Source organism: Pygocentrus nattereri, chromosome 9, assembly GCF_015220715.1.
Source record: "Pygocentrus nattereri isolate fPygNat1 chromosome 9, fPygNat1.pri, whole genome shotgun sequence".
NCBI lineage: Eukaryota > Metazoa > Chordata > Actinopteri > Characiformes > Serrasalmidae > Pygocentrus > Pygocentrus nattereri.
Genome location: NC_051219.1, coordinates 22446585 through 22455413, shown reverse-complemented (window position 1 = coordinate 22455413; position 8829 = coordinate 22446585).

Below are 8829 nucleotides of genomic sequence, written 5' to 3'. Positions count from 1 at the left end.
TGGTGTTTGAATACTGTGATATGTTCTCACATGGATGTGGTGGGACTGATGGCAATAAGGTGTGTTCCATCACTGACCTACCGAGCCAGCTAATTTTTGCTGTTCATACTAAGTTGACGTTGTTGAGAAACTGAACAATTTAGCACTGTTGTTGGCCACTTGTTTAGCATTTATAATGTGACAGCCAAGCACTCATCACCAGACAGTTAAAAATAATCTTTTCTTTCTTAAATTATGACTTACAAAAATTGTGGCCATGCTTTTCCAGCTGATAAAAACAGCCAACCAGAAACTCTCCCACTGTCCCATGACAGATGTTTGAATTGTTCCACTGTTTGGTGAGTGTTTGTCATGTTCCTACCAAGGATAGTTTAAAACAGCAAGTAACAACTCAGGATCAAAAATCAGCCATCAAACTTGAAAGAAATAATGATTTTACATTTATTGTGATATACTGATATACTGATGCGATATGATACTGATATAACAATATGAATTTTGTTTATCATGATAACATTTTGGTCATATCGCCCAGCTCTACCAGCAGGTCATGAGACTCTGAGGCCAGCTGATCAGGAAACTTGGAAGCTGGTAGATCAGAAGACTAGCAGGTCAGGAGACTTGAAGGCTGGCAGGTCAGGAGACTCAGAGGTGACAGGTTTGGAGACACAGATGTGGCTGGTCAGAAGACTCAGAGGCAGCAGATCAGAAGACTTGGAGGTGGTAAGTCCAGGGGCTGGACCATACTTAGGAGCAGGTGGGGACTGCACCAACATCTTTGGGAACAGGAAAGGCTGAAGACATGGCAGCATGTATGCTGTGTAGTCACAATCAGAGGCCTTAGACAAGTAAGGTCTGCATGATGGCTGGAAAAATCTTATCTTCAAGGACAATTTTGTAATTATGTCAAGTGGCATCGTCGGTATGTTAATGTGGACTTTTGGTTCATCATTTCTGTAAATATAAGTGTATTGGCACCTGTTGTGTGGCATTGGTCAAGTTGAGAAATGAGGATAGTATGTCATGTCAGCCTCATGTTCTGGCTAGCTTTAGCAGAGAAACTTACATGGCATATGTTATATATATTATTAGCTACATATGCATCCTGTACATCTAGAAATTCTTTACTGGTGTGATTTATGTTTATCTTTTCTGATTTAGACAACTTATCGTATTAGTACACGACTGTTGACACTTTATTGGTTGTATGTTTTCCCTTTGTCAGTTTTACCCTACTGCCAGTTGCCACATTAAAGAGCATCGAGTTGCAATCATTGCTGTCTGCGTGGTAATTGGGGATGGAGTTATCTGCCTGTCAATTTATGCAAGGCGTGTGAAGAGGACAGGACAGTAAAACGACGCTTTCTGGAGTACAACGTTACGTCTTTTCCGAGATGTCAGACAAGGAAACGACAGGCGCTCAGTCATTACGGACAAGGTCTAAGGTCTCAGGTTCTTCTACATCCAAGCGGTCACGTAGCTCCACCACCAGTGCAGCTGCCGCACTGGCTCGTGCTGAAGCAGAAGCTGCTAAAGCAGAGGCAGCATTTGCAGAAAAGGAAAGCCAACTCAAAATGGAACAAGCACGCTTTGAGGCATCCGTAAATGTAGAGACCACGTGCATAGAGGTGTCACTGGACACGCTTAAGTTGGAAAGGAAGGCTGCAGCTGCTTTGGCTAAAGCTGAAGCGTTAGAGGCAGCCATGGATGAGCAACTTAGTGAGAAACTTAGCTCCAAAATCGATCTACAAACCCATGATCCAATGCAGCGCACAAAAGCTTATGTAGAAGAGCATACAAAGCACACTACCTCTCAGTTTTCAGCACCCTCAGGGGCTGCTGCTAACATTACTAATCGACCAGGCACTGTTCTACTGCATTCCTTCAAAGCTACTACACAGTCTCCTGGCCAAGCTGAAGAACCTAGTTGTGACCAACATCCTCAGGAGAGTGCTTCCTTGGCTGGAAGTCAACCAGGGTACACCAACGCTCATATATCACAAACTTCAGATAGAAAACCCCAGAAGCAGTGGAGTCCTAAAGGCATGACCCATGTGGATTACAAAGTGACATTTAATGACCGAAATCAACCTCATTCTCCACTTGAACAATACACAGGACATAATCCTGCAGAGAGTCAGAGCATGTCAGACTTTGTCAGGTTTTTCGCAAGACGGGAACTTGTGTCGTCAGGGCTTCTTCAGTTCAATGATCGTCCTGAGAGTTATAGGGCATGGAAAGCATCATTCCTGAATGCAATACGAGGTCTAAACCTTACAAATAGCGAAGAGATGGACCTTTTAGTGAAGTGGTTAGGTGCTGAGTCAGCTGAACACATGAGAAGGTTAAGAGCTGTGCACGTTCATCACCCACATAAAGGGCTTGGGACAGGCTTGATGAGAGCTATGGGTCACCGGAGGTGATAGAGAATTCATTGTTCCAGAGAGTGGACAGTTTCCCTAAGATCTCTAACAAGGATCACAAAAGGCTACAAGAGCTAGGTGACTTGTTATTGGAGCTTGATGCTGCAAAATCTGATGGAGACCTACCAGGACTCGCCTACCTAGACACAGCCCGTGGTATCAACCCAGTTGTGCACAAGCTACCATATAATTTGCAAGAGAAATGGCTCACACATGCCTCTAGGTTCAAGGAGGAGTATAAAGTGCCTTTCCCACCGTTTAGATACTTTGTGGATTTCATTTGTCAGCAGGCTAAGATGAGAAACGATCCCAGCTTCTCTTTGCTCCCAAGTGGTAACGACCCACCACTATTGGGAAAATCAGTCCCTAAGTACAGCGGTCAGAGGTCTTCAATCACGGTCCACAAGACTGAAGTGTCTCCTCATGTGCCTTTGGCTGACACAATGCACAGGAGTAAAGTGGATCCTGTAAAGCTATGCCCTGTGCATAACAAACAACACCCTCTACCAAAGTGCCGAGGATTTAGGGAGAAGTCCATTGAGCACAGGAAAGCACTGTTAAAGCAACATGGTATCTGTTATAAGTGCTGTGCTTCATCAGCACATTTAGCCAAGAACTGTGACAGTAACATAAAATGTGCTGAATGTGGGAGTGATAGCCATGTCTCAGCCCTGCACCCGGGACCTGCTCCTTGGTCCTCAGAGTCCCAAACCCCAGCATCTGTGCATGGCGGGGAGAAAGAGAACAGTGGTGAAGAAGCTACCATCTCCTCAAGCTGTACTCAAATCTGCGGGAGAGACCTCACTGGAAAGTCTTGCTATAAGATTTGTCTCGTTAAGGTCTACCCTGCTTGCCAGCAGGAAAAAGCTATCCGGGTATATGCAATATTGGATGATCAAAGTAATCGTTCACTAGTGAGGTCTGAGTTCTTTGAGCTCTTCAACATCAAAGGTCAAGACTCTCCCTACTCCCTTAAGACATGTGCAGGTGTTGTTGAGACAGCAGGCAGAAGAGCACATGGGTTTCAAGTGGAGTCCATTGACGGACAGGTTGTTATCTCTCTACCGACACTAATAGAGTGTAACACCATTCCAAATAATCGCTCTGAGATTCCCACCCCAGATGCAGCACTGTACCATGCACACTTGCAGACTGTGGCACACAAGATCCCTAAGCTTGATCCTCAAGCTCCAATCATGATCCTGTTAGGCAGAGACATCATAAGGATCCATAAGGTACGGAAACAGATAAATGGGCCACATGACTCCCCCTATGCACAAAGGCTGGACTTAGGGTGGGTAATTGTTGGAAATGTCTGTCTGGGAAATGTCCACAAGCCAGCCATTGTGAGCACCTACTATACCAACACTCTAGACAATGGTCGCTGCTCTGTGTTTGAACCATGCCCCAATCGTTATGTTGTGAAGGAAAAGTGCCACAGCATCAAGGCCCCAGGTCTTCCTCAACCTGTCTATGTGGAAAGTCCCACTTGTGAGAACTACAGAGAGCACCTGGGATGTAATGTCTTTCAACAGACAAAGAGTGATGACAAGAGGGGCCCTTCAGTCGAGGATGTACTCTTTCTGAGGATTATGGAACAGGGAGTGTATAAAAACACGGACGGCAGTTGGGTTGCCCCTCTACCATTTAGGGAGCACTGACCTCGTCTTCCCAACAACAGGTCACTAGCAGTCGACCGTCTGTTTGCACTACGCCGCTCCCTTAACAAGAAGCCTGAGATGAAGGAGCATTTCATCTCATTTATGGACAAGATATTTGAAAGTGGACATGCAGAGATAGCATCTCCCCTTGGGGAAAATGAAGAATGCTGGTACCTTCCTTCCTTTGGGGTTTACCACCCAAAGAAACCAGGTCAGATTCGGGTGGTTTTTGATTCAAGTGCTCAATACAAGGGAGTCTCACTAAATCAGGTCCTCTTGACCGGCCCGGACCTCAACAACAGTCTTCTTGGGGTACTTATCCGTTTCAGGAAAGACTCTGTTGCCATTACAGTGGACATACAACAGATGTTCCACTGTTTTGTTGTCAGGCCAGAAGACAGAAATTTCTTGAGATTCCTTTGGTATGCGGACAACAACCTGGAAAATGGCATCACAGAACATCGCATGAAAGTGCATGTGTTTGGTAATAGTCCATCACCAGCTGTGGCCATTTACTGTCTCAGACGAGCTGCTGAGGAAGGGGAGCGAGAGTTTGGCGATGAATCAAGGCAGTTTGTCGAACGTGATTTTTATGTTGATGACGGACTGAAGTCCCTACCCACTCCAGAGATGGCCATAAACTTGCTCAAAAGAACGCAGAAGATGCTAGCTAGCTCCAACCTCAAGCTACATAAAATAGCCTCAAACAGCAGAGAGGTTATGGAAGCTTTCCCTATTGAGGATCGTGCCAATGACCTTAAAGATCTGGATCTTGGTGTTGTTGACTCCTTACCCATTCAGCATAGTCTTGGACTCTGCTGGGACTTGAAGACAGACACTTTTCTGTTCCAGGTGGCGGAAGAAAGGAAGCCCTTTACACGCCGGGGCCTGTTGTCGACAGTGAACAGCTTATACGACCCATTGGGATTTGTCGCACCTATCACTATACAGGGCAAGGCCTTACTTAGGGAACTCTCAACAGAAAGTAGCGATTGGGATGTTCTGCTACCACCAGACAAAGAAGAACAATGGGCAAAATGGAGAGAATCCTTAAAAGCTTCAACACCTCAAAATCCCAAGGTCATATACAAGTGTGTCTCCTACGGAGGCCCAGCGCAAGGAACTCTGTGTCTTTTCGGATGCTTCAGAGAAGGCAATAGCAGCAGTTGCCTATTTAAAGATCTCAGATGGAAAAGGGAACTGTCACACAGGCTTTATATTAGGCAAGGCGAGATTAGCTCCACGGCCAGAACAAACCATACCACGGTTAGAATTGTGTGCTGCTGTGATGGCCGTGGACTTGGCAGAGCTTATAACCAGTGAGATTGACGTCAAGTTTGATGCTGTCACTTTTTATACAGACAGCAAGGTAGTTTTAGGCTACATTTTCAATGAGAGGCGGAGATTTTATGTTTATGTCAACAATCGCATCCAGAGGATCAGAAGAGGAACACAACCTCAGCAATGGCATTATGTGTCCACCGAACACAACCCCGCCGACCATGCCACAAGGTTTGTCCCAGCTGCACGTCTGAAAGACACCAACTGGCTTTCTGGGCCTGTGTTCTTATCTCAGCCAGAGAAAACTCCTCACAAACCATCTATCTTTGCACTACTGGACCCAGAACAGGATAAGGATATTCGTCCACAGGTGACAGTGCTCACCACCACCCATGAAGATCATCTGGGTACTCAGCGCTTTGGACGTTTTTCTAACTGGAAAGTTCTGATTCGTGTCATATCTCGTTTGAGACACATTGTATGCCTCTTCAAGAAGACTTCGAAGAATCCTTCAGGAACCTGCAAAGGGTGGCATCATTGTAAGACACCCTCTACATTGGAGGAACTGACTCAAAGCAGAAATGTCATCATTCAAGCTGTGCAGCAGGAAATGTATGCCAAAGAGATGCAGTGCATCAGGGACCAAAAAGACCTCCCCAAGGACAGTCCTCTGCGAAGGTTAGACCCATTTATTGATGAGGATAACCTATTAAGAGTTGGAGGACACATAGAGGAATCTCAGTTGGGTCATGAAGAGAAAAGACCACTGATCATTCCAAGACAGCATCATGTTGCATCCCTCCTTGTGCGGCATTACCATGTTGAGTCACAACATCAAGGATGCCATTTCACTGAGGGCAATCTTCGCTCAGCTGGATACTGGATTGTGGGTGCCAAAAGATGTATAAGCAGTTACATCTTCAAGTGCATCACCTGCCGTAAGCTTCGGGGGACTTGTGAAGTTCAGAAAATGGCTGACTTACCTTCTGATAGATTGAGCATGGAACCACCTTTCACACATGTTGGTGTTGATGTGTTCGGACCTTGGACCATCCCTGCACGCCGCACAAGGGGTGGCCATGCCGAGAGTAAGAGATGGGCTGTCTTATTCACCTGCTTAAGCATCAGAGCCATCCATCTCGAAGTTATAGAGTCCATGGACACCTCAAGTTTTATAAACGCTCTGAGAAGTTTCTTTGCAATCCGTGGACCAGTCAAACACATCCGTTCTGACCGGGGAACAAACTTCATTGGAGCATGCAAAGATCTAACTATCCCTTCCAATGTTGATGGAGATGTGGTGAAGAGGTACCTTGCAGAAAAGGGCTGCACCTGGACATTCAACCCGCCTCATTCATCTCACATGGGAGGAGCATGGGAGAGGATGATTGGCGTCACCCGCAAAATCCTGGACTCAATGTTTCTCCAGTCAAGGCCTTCTAGGCTCACTCATGAGGTGCTCACCACCTTTATGGCCGAGGTAACGGCTATTGTGAATAACAGACCTCTGGTGCCTCTTTCTACAGATGCAAATGATCCATTTATTCTCTCGCCTGCCATGCTACTCATGCAGAAATGTGGCCCTCATCCCATTCCTCCAGGTGAATTCGACAGCAAAGACATGTACAAGAGGCAGTGGCGGCAAGTGCAATGCCTTGCTAGTACTTTCTGGGACAGATGGCAAAAACAGTACTTGTGTACTCTCCAGACACGAAAGAAATGGACATCCACTCGGCCAAACATTGCACCTGAATCCGTGGTGCTCATTAGAGACTGCCATTCAAAGAGAAATGACTGGCCTCTAGGAGTCGTAACTCGAGTATTTCCCAGCAAGGACGGAAGAGTCCGTAAGGTAGAGGTGAAGATCAGCACACAGAATGGGACAAAGCTGTTCCTCAGGCCCGTGACTGAATTAGTCCTGCTACTCTCCCTTGACAATCAGGCAAAGTGACTTCCTATCCAGGAGCGGCACTATGGTAATCTTTATGGTATCTAGGGATACCAGGCGGGAGTGTGCTGCCTCACTATCAGTTATTTTGTTTGTTGTTAGCTCCCCCTGCTGGTAGATTTTATATCAGTGTTTGGATCATGTGTGTGTCTCTCGCTGATGACGTCATCAGTGGGCACCAAGGCAGTCCTCCATGTTTTCATGAGTGAGGAAGCTCAGGCTTTGTTCATCTGTCACCATCCTGACATCTGGGCATTTGAAGGCATCGTCGGTATGTTAATGTGGACTTTTGGTTCATCATTTCTGTAAATATAAGTGTATTGGCACCTGTTGTGTGGCATTGGTCAAGTTGAGAAATGAGGATAGTAAGTCATGTCAGCCTCATGTTCTGGCTAGCTTTAGCAGAGAAACTTACATGGCATATGTTATATATATTATTAGCTACATATGCATCCTGTACATCTAGAAATTCTTTACTGGTGTGATTTATGTTTATCTTTTCTGATTTAGACAACTTATCATATTAGTACACGACTGTTGACGCTTTATTGGTTGTATGTTTTCCCTTTGTCAGTTTTACCCTACTGCCAGTTGCCACATTAAAGAGCATCGAGTTGCAATCATTGCTGTCTGCATGGTAATTGGGGATGGAGTTATCTGCCTGTCAATTTATGCAAGGCGTGTGAAGAGGGCAGGACAATAAATGTCCACTCAAAGGTGCAACAGTGGTTTTAAGGTCCAATTGTTCACCTTAAATAAGTTTTTCCAGATACATGTTTGTACCTTTTCGTAACCTAATGTTTTTGTTATGGGATTGCGGGGAGGTGGACCCAAGTGCAGAAATGAAAACCAGTGAGAAAGAGGATTAAATAGTTTTATTTGAGCAATGGAGTGTGTGTTTGGAATATCATGATTTAGGTGACCAGGAGCCAGGCTCAAACCGCCACTGTACTGATTGGCAGTCTGTAGCGTTACTGCTGTGCCCTAGTGACAATGGGTAAAACACCTCAAGGTAGGAGAAATGAAAACGCGGGAACCCGTCATGCAAAAGAAGTTTCAGTGTGCTCAAACAAAAGCTGAACTAGAAAGGTGTAATAAAAGACAGAGAAAACAAGCGTGATTCATCAGTCCAGAGAACACGTCTCCACTGCTCTAGAGTCCTGTGGCGGCGCTTTACACCACTGCATTCAACGCGTTGTGTTGCGCTTGGTGATGTAAGGCTTGGATGCAGCTGCTCAGCTATGGAAGCCCATTCCATGAAGCTCTCTGTGCACTGTTCTTGAGCTAATCTGAAGGCCACGTGAGGTTTGGAGGTCTGTAGCGATTGACTCTGAAGAAATCTGGCAACCTCTGCGCACTATGCACCTCAGCATCCGCTGACCCTGCTCTGTCATTTTACGTGGCTGTTGTTCCCAATCGCTTCCACTTTGTTATAATACTGCTGACAGTTGACTGTGGAATATTTGGTAGTGAAGAGATTTCACGACTGGACTGCATCCTATCACCTCTATCTACC